This window comes from Manis javanica, chromosome 7 (genome assembly GCF_040802235.1).
Source record: "Manis javanica isolate MJ-LG chromosome 7, MJ_LKY, whole genome shotgun sequence".
NCBI lineage: Eukaryota > Metazoa > Chordata > Mammalia > Pholidota > Manidae > Manis > Manis javanica.
The window spans coordinates 107,925,744-107,945,896 of NC_133162.1; the positions used below are offsets into that span (position 1 = coordinate 107,925,744).

Here is a 20,153-nt window from a genome sequence, read left to right on the forward strand (position 1 = left end):
GGGTATGGAGACTCAGAATGGAGGAGTGACTTGTGCAGGGTCACATAGCTCCTGAATTCAAGGCAGGATGAAATGCAAGCTTGGATCTTCTCACACAAAATCCACAGCTCCTTTCACTTTTACCACTCTGCCCAAAAGAACTGAGAATTCTCTCAGAATAGGCCTGTTTAGGTCATGATGCCCTGCTGTGTAGACCCTGGGTGATCTACCGCCCTTCAGTGGGTGGGAGGGATGTTTGTTTCCTCATTGGCTGGACCAGTGGTTCTTTAGGGAGGTGGTACAGCTTCTTTGGTGCATTAGAAATAATAGGGAGAGGGTTTTGGCTGTTACAGTGGTGAGGAGTCCCTACTGGCCTTTAGTGGGTGGGGGCCAAGGATCCTAGAAAAGTGTCAGAGTACATTATGTTTCCCACATAGTAAAGCATTCCAGCATCACACATGACACTGAGTGCCCGGTGGACCTCAGATAGTAGCCTGAGTCAAGAACTGAACTCAATTTTACATAAAGCACAAAGTACTTTACATGGCTTTAATAGTTATTAAATTTTCAGAAATATAACTCCCAAATAAATTCAGGGTAAAAAATGTATATGGTGGTGTCGGAACTTCACAAAGAGTGACTCACCATTTTTAGGAAGTCATAGTGCATGTGATTTACCTTGACTTTATAATCTCGCCCCAGAGTTGGGGTGGGAGGGAGTGTGTGAGTGAGGGACTTTCACAGTATGGCTGCCAGAAATTGACTATTTCTTTCCCTTAATTTGATAATTTTAGATGCTTGACAAACAGAGGCTATAATTATATCATATTGACCTTAATTCTTGGAAAAGCAACTGATTTAATAACATCCTTCACTAATAAAAAGCCTGGATTTTGCCTGACATGATGGTGAGCAAGCTCTCTTCCCTGGATCATCCAGAAACTTAGGTGGCCAGTTTTAATTTAAAATTGAAATGCCTAAATTGGAAAACATTCAGTGAAGTCAGTTTGTTATTCTATCTTTTCTAAAAGAAAAGATGGGAAGTTGAGACTAGATGAGATATTCTGTCACAGATTCATTTCAGCCTTATGTTATAGCTTGTGTATTATTTAGAGGTAATTTAAGATTCCTGTATATGGTAACATATATTGAAACTTTAATTTCACCTACTGCACTTTCTTTCTGCACTTTCCAATTCCAGTCTTTGTTTTGGAATGAAACTATTAAGCTGCAATATGAAGCTAAGCACACTCAACAGGGAAAGGTGTGTGAGTCAGCAGTTTGCAGCTGCCAAGGAAAGTATGAGAGAGCTTTTAAATTTGTGTTATTGATGTGAGTTATTTTGAAGACTGTATGGTTGGCTATTTCAGTGAACTTTGGTAGGGATCAGCAATTTATTGATGATGAAAATAAAGTACCAAACAACATTACATTCTCAAAACAGGCAGCAAAGCAGATAATTTTGCAATCAACAGTTAAAGAAATAAAGCTATAGGTGGTCATCCTGGAGTGACCCACAGAGAGGTCCCCTGAACTGAGCTCATTATCTCAAATGGTCAGATCTCAGGTTCACAGTGAGTGACAAATGTGGCCCAGATCATAACTGAGCTGCAATTTCTTTGAAACTTCAGTTCTGTAGTGAAACTGCTTTGTAGTAATTTCTAAATATTATGTTTACAGTAATTGTGAGAAGACCTGAAGCACTGTTCTGGAAAATTTCATCCAAATCAACTGCATCAAGATCTTCTGGGGAAAACAGAACAAAACACAACTTTCAGCACTCCTGATGTGAGGCACTGGTATGAGGCCTCAGAATCTGTATACGAAAAGTACTCTCTAAAAGCATTACTTTCCAATGTGCCAACAGGTATGTTACCTAATGCTTTTACCCCTTCGTTATTAAAGAGCAGAATAAATAAAAGCAACATAGAATTTCTGTGGTTCACTTGAATAATTCATAGTAAATTTTAATTCTGCTCAGCAGTTTTACATATTCTATCTGAATAGAAAAGATTTAGTATAGAGAATGTTAAAAATAAGTGAAGGCCACTTACTGTAGACAAGCACAGAAAGAAACAGATACAAAGAACACCAACAGTCCATTGCTTCTTCCAGCTCAGGGTGGAATAATGATGTATGAGCTCCTGGGAGCACCTTCTCTTGGCATATGTGTAGCTGGTGGCACACTGCAATGGCTACTTCTGTACTGTGGCTCGGTACAGAATATTTGGGGGCACAATATTTCAATCATAGGAAAGCTGATGCAGGAGGATTTTGTTTCAGAGCATCATCTAAAGAAATAAATATAAAACCTATCCTCAATTTACAGACTCATATGGCAGATACAGTCCCCATTACTTCTGCTTATTGGACCAGAAAGAACCATTTTTTTTTCCCAGTGGTTCTTACTTCCTTCTTAAAAAGCAGAGGCTTATGGTTTAATGAGCCTTGGCTAAAATATTGTATTATCTCAAGGGAGGCAAGGCTAATAACTGGCACTTCTTCTGATGTGTCCTGATGTTCAGTGCAAAATTATTTCTTGATAATACATACTGAGCCAATGCATTCTCTCAATTCTGCTTTTCCAAAGGGAGGAAAATTTTCTGCAGTGATAAATTGTAAAACCTAGGATGAAACCTGCTTTACCCATTTTGTTCCAACACCCAAGTTATGAGGATCACAACTAGAACACACCCTCTGTAAGCAGAAAATCATAAAATATTATACTGAGAAGAGCTCTCATATATGATCTGCTTCACCTCTAGCTTGGTATCATCCCTGACCTCTCTCTTTCTATTACATGTGCCAAATCTATCAAACAAGCAATCCATTTGCACACCCTTTAACCTCTATCTTAATGATATCCAGGAAAAAAAACCACTTCTCACTCCCTCCATGGAAGTGACCTTGGCTAGAGCCACCATCAGGTCTCACTTGGATTACCAAAATCCCTTCTTAACTGGTATCCCCACTTCCAACCTTGTGCACCATAGATTTCCCACCACAGCAGAGAGGTACTTTTAAAATAGAAATCATATCATCTGATGCCTCTGGGCAAAAACCCAGTCCTTAAAATGACTTGCAAGATTCCACATGATTTGTTTCCTGTTACTTCTCTAATCTCATCTTTTATAATTTCCTACTTTTTCATTGTACTGCAGACACGCTGGCCTCTCAGGTACTCACTGAACATTTTAAGCATGCTTCCCTCTCAAGCTTAATGTCTGGTGTTTCTTCTGTCCAGAATTCTCCTTCCACATATATTTCTTCAACTCCTTTAAGTCTTTGCTCAGAGGTCACTTTCTCACTGGGGCCTAACTTGATCACTGCAATTAAAACTCTAACCCATCCCCTTCCCTAAACTATATCCTAGAGCTCCATGTCCACATGTCCTCTTGCCTAATGAGTTATCTGCTGGATGGCTGTCTGGAGTCTCATGCATACATCATAAGTGGAATTCTTTATCATTCCCTAAACTGTTACTTTACTTATGGAATCCCTTCTACTTAAGGAAATCCCAAAACTAAAATATATTAGGCAAGCTCCATGTCAGAAGCTTTGTATGCACTAACTCATCCAATCCTTTCTCAGTCCTGTATGTTCAATATATGTATTCTAATTTAAATCAAGAACATCAGGGTACATAGTGAGTGACAGGGCTAGAATTCAAAATCAGGTTCCAGGGATAAGATATGCAATGTGTTTCATCTACATTAGTAATCAGCAAACATGGGCCATAGGTGAAATCCTGCCCACCACCTGCTTTTGCATGTAAAGTTTTGTTTAAAACAGCTATACTTGTTTGTTCACATAGACCTACGGCTGCTTTCATATTAGAACGGCAGAGTTGAGTAGTTATGTATAATCTACAAAGTCTAAAACATTTAACCTCTTCCCTTTATAGAAAGCTTGCCAACTCCTGATCTAATCTATGCTGTCTTCTATACAAAGCAGAAGGTAATTCCTCTTGAAATTCTCTGACATATAAATGTACAAATGAAATTACATTTGCAAAAGTGACAGTTAAGAAGAAAGAAATTTCTAAAGAATAATATTCATCATTAAAATTATAAATCTTCAAATCCAGCCTTCCTTTAGCTTTCAAGTTCAATTTACTAAACTTAATATTCTTTCTACAGATACAGTAATTATTAATAATCACTGTTAAGGGTGCCTTTTATTATATTTTGTTCCCGGTTATATCTATAGTTGAGCTTCTCTAAACATTTTAAACCACATTTTAAGTTTATATTTTCAATTTCTCCTTTAAGTACTTTAGCTCCCTGATATATATTTATATAATCTTTATATAGCAAGTCGATGAAACATATAGATATAGTAACACTTACAGTCTGTAGGATTTCTAATATTGTTCACAGATTGATGAAGATGTAAACAAAATCTAAGTCTGAATCTGTTATTAAAATATATCTTTTATACTGAAATTACAAATTTTACTTGTTATTTCAGAGGTGAGCTCTCTTAAACAGCGTTTAAGTATATAAAATCCAAGTGTGCTCTGATTCTTCAGTTAAAAGGAGACTGTAAGTTTGATTCTTGGAGTATTTCTTACTTAATTCTAAAAGTTTTTAAGTAAAAAAAAAAAAATACAAGAATTTGTATCATACCATACCAATCAATTTTAGGGGATAACTTATCAACCACCTGAGATTGTAAAATGATCAGGGTCATAAAAAAATAACACATTAATATATGTTTATTACATATAACACATAGGTCAAACATAATTAGCGTATTATTATTGTACACCTTGTTGAGATATTCTGAGTGTTATTTATGGCTTATAATAGCAGATTTAGTACTTAGAGAGGTTTGGTTTTGGTATGCATCTCTGTCTACTTAATGTCTGCATTTCTACCTTGTAAGTTCATTTTGAGTGGATTTTTGTATTCTCTGATCCCTCAATGTGTTTTTTCAATCTAAAACCAATGACTTTTGAAAAAATGAGTTTGGTAGTTTTTTGTATACAGTCTATTTCTTTGCACCACACAATTGTTATGGGTATTAAAATGCTGATAGATGTCTAGATCTCTCTGATAACTTAGTATAACAATTAAGTAAATATCTATAGTCTGTCTCCCTGCTGGATGGTACTGGACCAGTAGATCCTGGGAAGTGAAGGAGAGACAAAGGCAAGAGACACTGCCAAGTTGGCCTGAATACCTGATTTGTGTTGCAAGAGAGGCAGGCCTTTCACACTGTGTGGATTGACAGCTCTGTAGATATTTTGTACATTATTATCGTATTAGATTTCTCCAAAGAAACAGAACCAATAGGATACAGACTGTGAAGGGAAAATGGAGTGAAAGAATCCAGGCACCTGTATTGGGAAGATTTTATGAGAGTGACAGGGTGCTGTCAGAACATCTCTGAGTCTCAGATTTATCTTCTGCACCCTGGAAATAATGATATCTGCTTCATAGATTAGACGTAAGAATGAAAAGTTATATAAACTAGGAAAGCAACCAGCACAGTACATATTTTGGGGTTGTTTTGCTTTATTTGCTCTTTTTCTTAATTAGTAGATTTTTATTCAGGTAAAAGAATCATCCAGAGAAATGCACAAATCATAAAAGCACAGTTGATGAGCTATCATAAAGTGAATGCACCAGGTGAAGAAATAGATAATCAGTGCTTCCAAAACGCTTCATGTTCTCTTCAACAACTAGCCAGCAGATTAGTTTGGTCTGTTTTCAAACATTATATCCATAAATAATAATGTGTTATGCAACTTTCTGTGTTTATATTTTATCCCCCATTACATTTCTGAGATATGTCAGTGTTATTGTGTATGACGAGCTTTTTTGTTGTTGTTGTGCAGCATTCCATTTTATGACTATCCCATGATTAATTTGTTCTTGTCTTGGTTGATACATAAATATACATAAATTGTTTTCAGCCTGGGGATCATATGATTTATGGTCCTCTAAACATTTTTGTACATGGTTTCTGGGACTCATGTACTTATTTTTCTTGGGTCTATAACCTAGAGTATTAATAGCTGAGTCACAGGGTGTATGTTTATTTAACTCTAGTTGGTACTGCCAGTTCCTTTTCAGAAGTGGTTGTACCAAATTTGTCCTCACACCAGCCATTTATGGAAACCCCAGTTGCTCCATATCTTTGCTAACACTTGGCATCTCACTGTGATTTTAATTTGCCTATCTCTAATCACTTGAAATTGAGCCCTTTTTAATTTCAATACTGTTATGGCAGAACAGACGTTCCTCTCAAAATTTCTTCTATTGAAATATAGTTGATATACAATATTATATTGGTTTCAGATGAACAACATAGGAAGTCCATAATTATGTACATTACTCAAAACTCACTGCAGTAAATGTAGCTACCATCTGAGGATTAGCCTTCTAATGTGAGACATTTATCTTGACCTAGAATTTCTCTTCATGGAGGCAACTGGCTAGTGATGCTCTCTTTTTATTAGAGAGTACAGATGCCTCCTCCAGAAATTAGTAAGTATGTTATGTGGACATTTTCCTCATATAACAGCACAGTTAAAAGTCAACCTTCTCAATACAGTTTTAAAACTATTTCCTTCATTTCTATACCCTGATAAGTACTTAGCAAAGGGGTAGAGTACTTTTATCAGTGTATATGGATATCTCATGATTACTAACAAATAAAATGGATTCCAGCTGCAATATTCAGACACCTTTTTCATTAAAAGTTACTTTGAATGGTATGTGCAATGATAATACTTCCTTATTTTTCAGGTTATTAAAAACCATCCCCACAACTCACTCTCCTCAAAGACAGACAAAAATAAACTAAATGAAATGACAAATACACAGAGTAGTCTGTGGGAAAAGATGGATTTAGATTTTTGGCCTCATGTTCAGGTTTGATGTTTTCTAATCCTAACTTGAACTGATTTCAATCTCCTCTTTATTAGGAGATAAGGCATAAGGAATTTTTGAGATATCTGATGTTACTTCGGATCATGGTAAAACTATTTGATGACCAGGCAACATGTTCAATTTTTTAAGGCTTTGTTGTGTCTCTGAGAGAAGCTTTATTTTCATCACTTCACTAGCATGCCAAGGAATCCCCAGTGAATAAACTAGAAATTGCCAAGAATATTACTGTATCAGGGACATTTAATTTTGTCTGTGTATTGCTTTTTGCAGTAATGAGAGCTCACCATCTATTATTGCCAGTGTTCTTTAGAGGGTTTGTGATGGTTTAGATTATTGTTCAGCAAACATTAGTTCTCCTGCCATTCTCACCATGGGAAGAGTAAACTTTCTTGTCTTGTTGATATTGGGGTTGAAAGATAATAGATGTGACCTAAGTTGAGGCTTTAAATATGCTTCCATGGTTTGGCTTTGCTTTGAGGGTCCTAGTATTCTTCATAAGAAGAAAATGGCCAAGTTGCCACTGGTACAAAGAGAGTGAAAATCATGTGTAGTATATCAGAACCCAACCTGGATCCTAGAGCCCAAAGCCTGGAGTCCAACCTAGCCAAGCTGAGCTACAGCTGACCTGCAAACTCACGGAGGTGAAATAAGATCTTGATGTTTGAAGCTACTTAGTTTTGGTATGGTTTGTGATGCAGCAATAATGTAGCAAAAGCCGACTGAGACAGTTTCTGAGTTTACTGTTTATAAACATTGATATTAAAGTCTGCAAAGCTAAAACTTCATTTAGGAAATTAATCAGAAGACAAATATATTTATCAAGCATTTAAGATATACCAATCACTATGCTGCATACAGGAGGAAGATGGTGCAGAAAGGGTTGACAAGGTAATCACAATACAATATGATCTGCTTCTGATATGGATAAGCATGTACTACAGGATGATTTAGAAGGGGGCTCAAAACTCATCTTGACAACTCAAGGAAGTTCTGTAAGAGATGATAAGCGGGAATTACAACACTGTAGGCAGAGGCAGTGACATGCTCAAAACCTCATAAATTAGAAGATGTGGTCATTTAGTGGAGTACCAGGAATGCTGTATGACAAAGACTGGATAGAGAAACAGGAAGGATGTGTATGTAGAGGTAAATGATCTGAGGGGACTAAGCATGTAGAAAGTATATCTGGGGCTTCTGGTAGAAATGTAAAAAAGACATGAGGCTCAGATGTTATCATTGGCCTCTAAGATTCAGTTATGAGTGAAACCAAGTATAGGACACTGGGCAAATTACTATGTTTATGAGCTAGAAAGAGGCAACGGGTTCATTAACTTAACAGATATTTGTTGAGCACTGTGAATTTGATGGTAAATGAAAATAATACAATTTCTTTCCTCCGAGAGGTTATCATCTGGTTAAAAGTACAGAGAAGGAAAGAGACAATGCTAACACATAGTCTTAAGTATTATAATACGGAAGTCTCTGGGACAAAGTGAGGAGAGGGCCAGAAAGATTTCACAGAGAAAGTGACACCTAAACTCAGAAACTAAAGGAGGAAGAAGAATTACTTAAGTCAAGAGCATCCTCATGTCATCTCCTTTCTCTATGCCATAGGTTTCAGGCAAAAAACAAACAAACAAAATGCAGTCCTATTTAGGGATGAAAACCACCCAGCATAATTCAAGCCATTCTTAGGAATCCAGCATTCAGACCTAGAAAAAAATGTCATGACTCACAATTAGAGGATGGAATCCTTAGGGAAAACCAACATTAGCATCTAAACAAGAAATGGGCTTATTGACATTGAAAAATGTTACTATGTTTTCAATTTCATTAAAGTCTCAAACAGACAAACACATTTATTTCTGTGCTATGTGTTTGATAGCAAGAATGGGCAAAATCATCAGTCTATAAGCCCTGAGACTCTAGACTGTGACAGTGCTGATGAAACATGTTTCCTGAAGAGACATGCAATCCTCACTATCTCTGACCATTGAAATATTAAGGAAATTACTTTTAAAACAGATAAAAATCCATAATGAGAGCAATTCTGGAAACCAAAAAGGAGTATGGGAAGGGGTAATTTCCAATCTTCTTTGAAAATAAAATAAAAAAATTAAAAAAGAGTTTGTTCTCTTGTTATTATTCTGGTGAAATTAAATTTCATTGTGCAGTTCTCATCTTCATAATTACCAGACTGCTTTGAGAATTAGACATAAAAAGCCACCTCATATAAAGGTAGCAGCTGATTTTTCTAAATATTATATTTTTAAAATGATAAAAGAGAAATAACATTTCAAATGATCATTTTAATCACCATGCTTGTTCTGTACCAGCCCACCCACCTTTATCAACACAGTCATTTATAGGCATTGAAGCAGGATACCTTCAGGGACATCCACCCAGGCCCTACAACCATCTGGACCAGTACAGGAATAGGATCCACATGAATATGGGGATCTGAGTTTCTGAAAGAAGCCAGAGGCTGGGAACCTAGAAACCTATGAGTCTTGTGAGGTATGGTAGACTAAATAATCATTCTCAAGATATCCACACTCTAGTGTTTAGTAAGTGAAAGTTTTCAAGCAATACCTGCTTGGCCTTGAAAGTGGTATGCATATAAGGGCCTATTTGCACATCAATGCAGTGATTACCAGGGCAGAGCTGCTGGTTCCTCATGGAATTGCTGGTCTGGGGTAAGGGATGGAGAGTAGCAGCCATTCTATCCTTCCCTCTGTTCCTGGTACGTAATTAGTCAGGTGCCAGCCAGTCACCAGGGACTCGCCCATGGAGTTCCTCCTGGAAAGGGTGGGGGAAAGCAAAGCACACCAGGGCAGGAGAGGGAGGACTTGGGAGTGTGCTGGGACAGAGAGAGCACGGAGCAGCTGGAGTTCGCCAGGAGAAAGACTGAGCTGTGAGAAATAAACCTTTAATCCCCAACCTACCCTTTCCCTTGTTTTCATTTGGTCTCAGTGGATTTATAAGGAACTTGCCTGGAGCTGGGAACCCACTTCCTCCTTGAGCCACACCTAGTCATCTGGAACCTGTGACTATTTTACCTTTCACAGCAAAAGACACTTTGCAGATGTGATTAAAGTTATGGACCCTGAAAGGGGGAGATGATCCTGGATTATCCTGGTGGGCCCAATCTAACCACATGAGTCCTTAAGAGCAGAGGATTTTTCCTGGCTACCGTTCATCAGAGGGATGATGGTGGAAGGGAACTAGAGAGATGGCAACCTGAGAAGGACTCCATACACCGTTGTTGGCTTTGAGACCACAAGGATCATGAGCAAAGGATACTTATTGAGTTACTATCCAGAATCTATGGATACAATAATATAGACAAGAGCAGATGGGATCCCTGCTCTCACACAGCTTGCATTCTAGAATTGGAGTAAGACCAAAAAACTAGAAAACAAAACTCAGAGATAATAATGATGCAGATAAAAAAGCCTGAAGTGACAAAATAGTGACTCTTAGAGCAAATTTCAGGGAAGCCTCTTTGTGGAGATGACTTTTAACTTGAGAGAGAATGGTTAGAGCAATAGCTTTAAGTTAGAATCAGAAAGCCAAGGTACAGGCAAACAGAAAAGAGAGAGATAAAAGGTAAGATCAGTATGGTAGTAAGGAGTTAGACCATAATTAGGGCATTTTAAGCAGAGTAAAGAGTTTGAATTTTATTTTAGGCATGATGGGAAGTCTTTGGATGGTTTTGAACATGGTGTGGATGCACAGGAACATGGTCTTATGCACATTTTTAGGAATTCATTTCAACAAATGAGTGCAAAATGGATGGTAAGGGTGGAAAGGGCAGGTGTTGCATCAAACAGACCACGTGGGAGGTGATTGCTCTAGTTCAAGTGAAAGATCATGATGATTAGACCTATTTAGGATATGTTTTAAAGGTACAGTTCCCAGAACTTGCAGATGAATTGGATGCCAGATGTGAGCAAAAGAGTACAGAGAAGTCATATAAGCTAGATAATGGGTGGTGTTCTTTTTGATATGGGAAAACTCAAGAGAAGTCAGATTTGTTGGAAACATTGATATAATCAATAGTACCATGGTGACTATATTAAATTTGAGATGCCCAAAGGATATCTAAGTGATGAAGATAAGCAGGCAGTAGTACTGGAAATTTCAGGAGGGGTCAGACCTGAGATACATATTTATGAATTATTTCTTAATTGTTTGCACTTAAAGTAATGAGACTACATTAGGTCATCTAAAGAGAGAGTAGGTAGATGGAGTGATGAAATAGTTTTGGGAGGAGCTTTGGAGCACTCAACATTTTCATGACAAGCCAAGGACAAGGCAGCAATGGATTCTGAGAAGTGGCCCATAAGAAGGGAGGAAAACCAGGGCAGTGTAAAGAAACCTAAGAAGAAACTGTTTCTAGAAAAAGAGTATATGGGGTAAGTGTCCAAAGCTGTTGAGGAGTCAAGTGAGATGAGGGACTATTGCCCTGGCAATGTGCATGTCATTGATGACACTCACAAGTTTGTTCTCAGAAGAGTCAGGAACAGGAGTCATCTTGGAGAGGGCTGAAGAAAGGATAGAAGGAAATGGAGACAACTACACAACAACTTTAATAAATGTAGTTGGGAAAAGGAGAGAAGAAATAATGTACTCACTAGAGAGGTAATAATAGAGCATGTATGTATCCTTTGAAGAATCATGCAAGGATAGAGGGAGAAAATGATGACGTAGGGAAAAGGAGACAAAATTAAAGGTAGATTCTCCACCTGATAGATTGAGAGCAGATGAGATGCAGAGCACAACTAGAAGGAATGGCCTTGGGTACAGACAGGGCATTCATCCACTGTCACGGAGGAGAGGCAGAAAATACAGGTACACATGCACATAAATTAGTAGATTTGGAGGTGAGATGATAAAGTAACTTCTCTCTGATTATATTCATGTATCAGAAAGTATTGAGCAGACTATCAACTGGGAGAGAGTGGTGGGAGAGAGTATAGATGATTTGAGCAGAAATAAGTTAAGAAGAACTCATTTTGGAGAGTGTGAAAGCAAATATACCAGGAAAATGCAGTAGAATTTCTCAGGATTATTTCCTAGCAAAGTCAACATTATTTGAAAGTTTTTTTTTCCCAGCTGCTTGCTTGTAGACATGCAATGGCAGACAGTTGAGTATCACTAAGATTGACAATTTGCTGGGTGGGTACAGAAGAAGGAAAAAGTAGTAGAGAACGAAGAAGTTATTGTAAGGAGAAGATAACAATCAACTTGGGAAACTGACCATATATATATATAAAATGGTCTAGGAACCAACAGCCCTCTGAAAGATCAGGGTTTTTTCACTGTATCTTTTGCACATTTCACAAATATTTATAGACTGTTAACTAAACCACATCAAGTACATTTCAGAAAACTAACAACTATTTGTTCATAACTGTGCTGGATGCTCTGAAACAATGGACTACAAATTAATTAAGTCCCCTCCAACAGGTGTCATCAGGGTGAAAATATATAGGGAAAAAAACAGAATTTTCATTTGTATTTAATGTGTATACTGAATCTTTCTTTCTTTAAACTACTGAAGTATATAATTTAAAAAGTTGAAAAGCACTTGTCTATAGACTGCTGAAGTGTGAGTTGAAATCACCTTCTATATAATTCTACTAATACTAATGTTAATAATTACATAAATGGTAATTCCATAAAAATAATTATATAATCTGAGCACTTACTGTGTGTATTACTCTGTTTTTGAGAATTAATATAATTATAAATGTTCCTTACAACAATCCAGTCAGCAGGTATATGTTTTTGCATGTTATGAATAGAGGAAATGATGTCTACAGAGTTTAAGTAATTCACCCAAGGTGAACTGCTCTCAGGAAAAGGAGTCAGGACTCTTTCTGCCCTGTCATTAGAGGGCAGAATGGAAGGGACAGGTATAAGTAACCATGGCATGACGCTTCATGCTGATGAACCCCTTCAGTGTGCCCTGTAGTCCAGTTTGATAACTTCAAGCCACTCTTAAACTCTAGCTGCTGTAATGCCCTAGAAGCATGCTGTAATTTCTGGTGTCTAGGCTGACACCCATTTTTCTACTCTTGACACACTTTCAACTTCAAAAATCTTTTGCTAAATGGTGAGCAGATCAGCTCTACCTATCCATCCTCAATATAAACAAATGAATATGGTAATTCAATCTAATAAATAAACATGAATGGGAGAGAGAAATGAATATGAAATAATTTTGCAGATTTTCAGACACTTGTGCCCTTACTTCAGTTTCCCCTCAGTTCCCCTGCTAAGCTAATTGTGGTTAAGACAGCATCTCCTCTGAGGTTTCCTGACCTTCCAAACTGAAGTTTAATTACTATTTCTTCTTTTGTGCTACCATGCCTCCCAACACTGTTTGCCGTGGCTCATACAACCTGAGATAAAGCTGCCCGTTTGCTTGTCTGTCTTCTTTACTGAACTCTTAGTTTACTGAGAACAGAGACAGGTATTGTTCATTACTATATCCTGTGTTTCTATAGCTCCTAACATAGTATAGACATGATACAATGATAAATACATATGAATGGATGAAGAATTAACAAGTTGTTACATTAACCAACAGGTTAGTAGACAGTAGATTAAACATGTTATTGGGAATCAGCAAAGTAAGGCCACCAAAAATGTGAGAAAAGCTCAGTTAACTCTTCCAGACTTTTGCAACCAGAAGAATCTAGAAAGAAACTACTCAGCCTCAGCATATATTTAAGTTGTGGATTCATTTGGCTGTGATGATTGCTGGTCATTTACAGAAAGTCCAATCAAAAAAGCTTTGCTCATGTAGGGAAGTATGCCACCCTATGACATTTTAGCATATTGATTATTTTGAATTAAAGGTATTTGAGAAACAGCTGGTACAAGAAAGACACTTGAACCTTCATTGTCCTCCCTGAAAGCAGGAGATAAACCTGCCATGGGAAATTACCCTCGATGTACCAGGAGAGTAGAAGGCACGCTTATCACCAGAGAGGGAATTTAAAGCCAGGAAGGCTGTATAAACAAACATTGTTGCTTCTTCACCAATTTGCTACCCCCAAGTCCCAACTCATTTATTTTCTTAATTCTTCACAAATTTATTATTTCTTTGTCTAAAACATATAAGAGCTTCCTGCTTTGGTCACTTCTTTGAGTCCCGTATTTTTATAAGGCTCATGAATGTACAAAATTAAATTTGCTTTTCTCCTGTTGATCTGCTTTATGTAGATTTAATTATGAGACCGGCCAAAGGACATAGCATGAAAGAAAGGAAAATTTCTGCACTCCACACTAGTGACCTGAAAAGACAGTTGAATGCAGAACTGAGGTCTCTGGCTTCACATAAACCATTCTATAATTGTGATGCACACAATATCCCAACTCTTATGTGTATTTAATTCAAACACGAAGATCCAAAGACAGCCTGGGGGTAAACAATCAGTTCTTGACAACTTTTTCCTTGAAATCATAAATCATCCCTGGTCCAGTGGTCACTCTAGACACAAGATGTTCCTTGTCCCTTCTCCTCTCAATCCCCCAAAGGATAAAGGTATTGCTCTCAGTCAGAAAGATTCCACTAGAACTTTTCAAACCTCCTCCAACTTAGAATGACCAAGTAGAGCTCAGGTACCTGAGGAAAATTGAGGGGCAGTGTCTCAAATAGCTAATTAGTGTCACATGGCATGAACTGACAAGAGGCATCAGGCTTAGAAGACTGGTAATGAGTGGATAATGAAATATTTTTGAAACCCTTCCACTCCACTCCATTCATTTAATAATTTAACACACTATGATAAGAGCATATCAAGAGTGATTTTACCAACCTGCTTTCTATTTGTGTTAGAATTCTGTACCTCTCAGGTCATTTTAATGATACTTAATTTTTATTTTAAGGTTTTAAGAAGCGGGAAAAATGGTTTTAAATGGAGAAAAATGTCGGGTCTCATTGTGCTTCAATTGCCCATTATTAGCATGGTACCTAATAGGGTTTTAACTGCTAGCCATTGACAATCAGTTGTGTTTAGACTACTTTTCTAAGGAGATAGTCATTTCTGTATGACTGAAAGCCCTAGAGGTCCTCTAGTGACTGCTACAGAAATCATAGTAACATAAATCTACATGGTAATCTCTAAGAGAGATGAGTGCCTTTGTCCATATTGGATATAACGATGAGATTTCTTTAACCCTGGGTGAAAACATAGGCTTTTACAAAATACAAAGTTCCTAGGGCCTCTCTAGAAATGCATAGAAGTGCTAATCAAGTCAATGGCTAAAAGCAAAAGTACTTAACCATTAAATTAGAAAATCTTAGCAAAGCAAAAATGGACCTGTGTTTAGCACTGGATAGGAACAACAAAAACACAGATTTTTAACCTCTTTGGAGAAAGAAATGGTAATGACAGGAAATACACAGCAAATGGACAAGAGAGAATTGGGGGGAAGAGTAAGAAACTAATGAATTCTCACTTGAGTAATATTTTGTGTGGTGATGGAAGCAATGTGATATGATAGGCTTATCACCAATTGAACTAAGGTAATGAGGAGCTGTCTCCTGAAGAGAGATTGGGAGCAGTGTGGAAATAGAGCACAGTATCTCTTTTAAAAAAGAAGACAACAGGGAATTAGAAAAGAAATCAGAAGACTTGGGTTTTGGTGTTGCCAGTGACATTTCCTTGCTTTGAGTCCTTGTGTCCTTGTGAAGGTTTTCGAGAATGGTAATTTATACCTTTTGGTATAAACCTAGTTTCCAAACTCTGCTGTCCAAGTGAAGTGTATTATATATCTGGGTTCTGAAGTACGGCATGGTTTTTAGTAAAAGGGAGGATCAAGAATGACTAATGACAATAAAGATAACTTTAACATTTACTGAGAACATTCTATGTGCCATGTTTGTGCCCTCATTTAATCTGCACAGCATCCCAATAATGGTAGGCTCCACAAGGCAGGGCCACTTTATGCAGAACTGAATCCTAAAATTAGCCCTTAACTATTTGGTAAATGTCATTAATATAACTAGAAAATCTGTAGAGATAAATGTGGGATGGATGGATAATTCTAAACAGGCCCTGCTAAAGAGTTTACCTCTTTCTATCTTAGTATTAAGTCTCAGTGGCCTTAAGACATGTGATTTAAACTAATTATGTAGTGAAATCCCAGGAGAAGAATTAAAGTACTTAGTGTAACCCCAGGGAAAGGATGAATTATAGGAGCAGACTCAAATGAACCACTGAATGCAACCCCTTTTGTATTTTACATTTGAGGAAATTCAGGCTAGAGAAGATAAGTACGTTTTGCAACATCAAGGAGATAGTAAGTAATGGAGTTGGGATTTAAATTAGAGCTGGCTAGTATCACCAATGTGCAATTCACAAGGCCAGTGAAGTTGGAATTGTGTACACATTTCAAAAAGATACAATTTCCTTTGTTAGCAAAGAGTCTAGAAACAGGATATTCATCAAACAGATAATAAATGTTTAATCTAAAACATAAACAGAAAAATGTACACGGCAAGGAAAGAATATTGGCAAGTTCATCAATATTCTAGAAGGACAATTTTGTGGACTTATTTAAAAAGATTTTGCTTTTATAAGTAAGTGAAAATAGCAGCTAATTTCATTGTATCAGAGTTTTAAAATCCTAAAATGTAAGGTGTTTGTGAAAAGATCATGATTCAATGACAGATCTCAAAGCCTGAAGTATTTGGTACAAAATACTGAAGTGTAACTCCCCAGTTGTCTTTTCTACTAAAGAGTCACACACATCCCTGCCTCAACAAAGCATTTTTCTGCTTCAAATGAAAAATGGTTTTCACCTCTACTGAAAAAACCAGAGTGAAGCCAGCAACATGCCCTGGCAAATCATTGGGTGACTTGACTGGATGGGATTACACAAATTTCCCCAGAGCTGGCATAGGCTTCTTTTCGTTTTTTATAAATAATGTAATCATTTTTGCTTTACCATTTTTTTTTCTGATTTTAATTACTATCATCATGGCCATGGACATTTCTGCTTTTAGTATCTCATATTTAGTAAATCCTACTAGAATCTGAATCCAAATTCATTGCTTCCTGTTTGCTTCAAAGAGCAAAAGTCTCTGCTTCTCTCAAAGACCATCCCATCTGTAGCTACAGAGTGAAGGGTGCTCCTGGTCCAGGACGAATTCCCCTATGAAACCGGTGAAACTGAAGGGGAAGGGTAGGTTGGGAGAAACCAATTTTTTATTGCTCACAGCTTGCTGGAATTTGCTAGCTAGGCCCAGCCCAGTTTGTCTCGTCTGGCTGCGACTGGAGCTCTTCTGGCAGCACGCTCTCTACTTCCCTCCTGCCCCTTCCAGGAGGAACTCCATTGGCAGATCCTTGGTGACTGGCAGACATCAGACCAATTTCATATCAGGAACAGAGGGGAGGAAAGAATGGCAGTTTTCCCCTCCATCCCCTGCTTCAGGTCGATAAACACCTATTGATAGGTAAATGAACTAAGGGTAGGTGGGAGATTCTGGAAATTCTGCAATTTACCCCATACCATGTACTTGTCTCATGGATATCAATCATTTGGTACTTCTCAAGGATTTTGCTACTGAAATTACTCTCTCTCTCTCTCTATCCTTCTCTGTCACTCATATCGTTCTGTGGACATACAAACAGATTCTATCAATGAATTTTTTAAAACGCTTTCTTGAGACCAAATATTCCTATTAGTCTTGTGCTATTTCTCAGCCCCCAATCTGCATCGTGTAAAAATCATGGTTAATGTTTATTGTCTTGACCTCCTCATTTCCTGTTTGTTCTTTTTTGTAATTTACTTTGAAACAATTTTAAACTAATAAGAAATTTGCAAGAACAGTACAAAGAACTCTCAAATCACCTTCACTGTAGCTTCCCTAATTATTTTTTGCTACATTTGTTCTCTCTCTCTTTCCTGTGAATACATGTAAAATATATTCCATTATCATTATTATTTTTCTGAACAACTTAGGAGCAACTTGCAGATGTGGTGTCCCTTCTTCCTCAAATACTTCAGTGTGACACTCACCAACGTAATTGCTACACAATCATCCCAAACAGGACCTTACATTGATAGAACACTACAACCAAACCTAAAATCCATCCATATCTCAGATCTATTTTCCCTTCTGTTCTAAGGTGCCATCCAGGGTCATGCTTTGCATTTAGTTCTAATGTCACAGCAAGTCTGAAACAGTTCTTCAGCCTTTCCCGCCTTTTATGTCCTTGATGTTTTTAAAAAGTACATATTTTTCATTCTGTAGGATGTCACTCAACCTGGATCTTTATGAGGTTTCCTCAGGTCCAGACACGGTCATGCTTTCTTGGTAGGACTGCCAGAGGAATGATGCCATGTCCTTCTAAGGGCATGAGGAAGCTCATGAAGATCACCCTTTCCACAAGAAGTGATGTAAACCTTCAGCAGGTTGGTTCTGCCACGTTTTTCTACCTTAAAGTCACCATTTTCCCTTTGGAAACATTAACTATTTTGTGGGAAGATACATTAAGTCTAAACCTATATACCACTTATGATGGCTCTGTAGTGTATCAACTTGACCAGGCTAAACTACACTTCCCAGAATTTTTCTGGTTGGGCTGGGCAGAACCAGAGGGTGGAAGTGAGGCAGCAGCCCTCTGTGTTCTTGCACCTTGCCACTGGTCTATTAGGTCACCTCACTAGTATGTAGTGGCCAGATTTGCAACTGTTCACCTCTCCCTGGTTCCTTTTTCATCTTCTCTGACTCTTGGGTCAGGTAAGATGCTTGACTTTATAGGACACAGATACCATCAACATCAGAAACAACAAGAGCAGCTGTAAGTTTTCAGTCTTCATGGTCTGCTGCTTGCGTTTGTATTCCAGCGCATTCATTCTTGCTTCCCTTCCTCCCCAGCTACTTTACATTCACTTTTCCCTTGCTCACTGCCTGCCCTCTGGACTTAAAACTCCAACATCACACAGAGACTGCAGTCTGCCTCACCTGCTTCCTCAATGGCATGAGGCCAAATCTTACTACAAGGATATAATACACACACACACACACACACACACACACACACACACACACACACACACACATATAGTACGTATACACATTACTTATTATAAGTACAATAATGATAAATTATTACATATAATAAAACATAGAATATAAATTGTATAAGGGTGAAATTGGTGAAGGAGATAAAGGGGCAAACACATTCAAATATAAAATAAGTTAGTCATAGGGATGAAAATACAGCATGGGGAGTATAGTTAATAATACTTTAATATCTTTTTGACAGCAACTACACTTACAGTGATCATTTACTAATATATATATATATATATTGTCAAATACTATGTGGTACACCTGAAATCAATATAATATTGTATATCAACTATATTTCAACTAAAATTTTAAAATAATATCTCAAAAATTAATTATATAATATGTATTATGTAAGCTGTTAATACATGATTATATAATAAAATTATGAATTATATATTTAAGTTACATATATAATCACATATCTATAAAATATATATGCATATATACATATTTACATATAAAATTTATTAATGGTTCTGCTTCTCTGCTTGAAGCTTGACTGGTCTACTGTTCTCCATAAAACCTCCACCCAACAGTCTTAGCATTCTTTCATACTTTCCACTTGAATCAATCATGACTATGGTGTTTATCATATGGTGAGTTTTCTATCTTCATAATTCCTTCCAGATTTACTAGTTAGCATTTTTCTCTAAGGAAGAACTTTCCTTCTGTGAATCCAGGAGGAAGGGGGTTCTCTGCCTGGGAAAAGTTCCCTAAGAATCTGAAGATACTGAGGATGACAAAGGAAAGCGTTGGTCGGGCATTAAAGGTTTGTTTCCCATGGTTCAGTCTCTCTCCCCTGCAGCACTCTGCTCCAAACCACGCATGCTCTGCTCTCTCGCTCTCTCTCAGTGGGCTTCACCCCGTCTTGCTTGGTTCCGCTCCCCAGCTTCTCCTCTTCACCCCACATGTTCCACTCTCCCTGCCCCTTCCTCTGGGAGGAACTATTTGGACTGGTCCCTGGTGACTGGAAGTCACCTACAATTATGTACCAGGAATGGAGGGGAGGAGAGAATGGCTGCCACTCTCACCCCTTAACTAGGACTGGCATTGGCAATTCTGTGACTGAGCAGTGGCTCTGCTACAGTAAACATCACATTGATGTGCAGACAGGTCCTTATATGCATATTATTATCAAGGCCAGGTAGGAATTCTGGTTGAAAACTTCCATTACT

The 20,153-nt window shown here is 37.6% G+C and overlaps 1 long non-coding RNA gene across 1 annotated transcript in view; it reads left to right on the top strand.

Moving 5' to 3' along the window:
* The window catches only part of LOC108396811 (uncharacterized), a 58,172-nt gene that overhangs the window by 27,367 nt on the left and 10,652 nt on the right, over positions 1-20,153 (top strand). Inside the window, exons 2-3 of the long non-coding RNA XR_012133551.1 lie at positions 1,660-1,846; positions 18,154-18,314. This is a non-coding gene — a long non-coding RNA (uncharacterized lncRNA). The remainder of the gene's footprint in view (positions 1-1,659; positions 1,847-18,153; positions 18,315-20,153) is intronic.